Genomic DNA, 467 nt, shown 5'->3' on the forward strand with positions numbered 1-467 from the left:
GGCGGCGGTGGGAAGGGACCCACGGGCGTGCGTGCGCGTTACCGGGACGGGGAGCCCGGCTTGGCTCGGAGCGATGCCGCCGTGTCTGCGCCTATCCAAAAATCACCCGTGTCTCTATATGTGCACATACATGCTCTGTAGCTACAGGTAGCGTGTTCGTGTGAAAGCACATGCTCGCGCGTGCTGTGGAGGCGTATATAAGCACGTCTGGGGGGTGTATGCACCCACGTACGTGTGGATGTGTGTGTACACGCGGGTGGATGGACCCCGCGGGTGTATGGACCCGAGCGTGTTTCAGCGGGACGCCCAGGCCGGGTGTGAGCCATAGGGGCCGTCAGCCTCCCCGTTTCTATAGGGCCGAGCCCTACGCGGGGGCAGCCCACCTGCACGCACACCCCTATGGATGCGCGGGGCCGGTGCGGGGGCGGCCGTGCCCCGGTGCGCCCCCGGCCCGTCCCCGGGGCTGC

Source organism: Aptenodytes forsteri, unplaced genomic scaffold (genome assembly GCF_000699145.1).
Source record: "Aptenodytes forsteri isolate BGI_AS27 unplaced genomic scaffold, ASM69914v1 Scaffold289, whole genome shotgun sequence".
NCBI classification, from domain to species: domain Eukaryota; kingdom Metazoa; phylum Chordata; class Aves; order Sphenisciformes; family Spheniscidae; genus Aptenodytes; species Aptenodytes forsteri.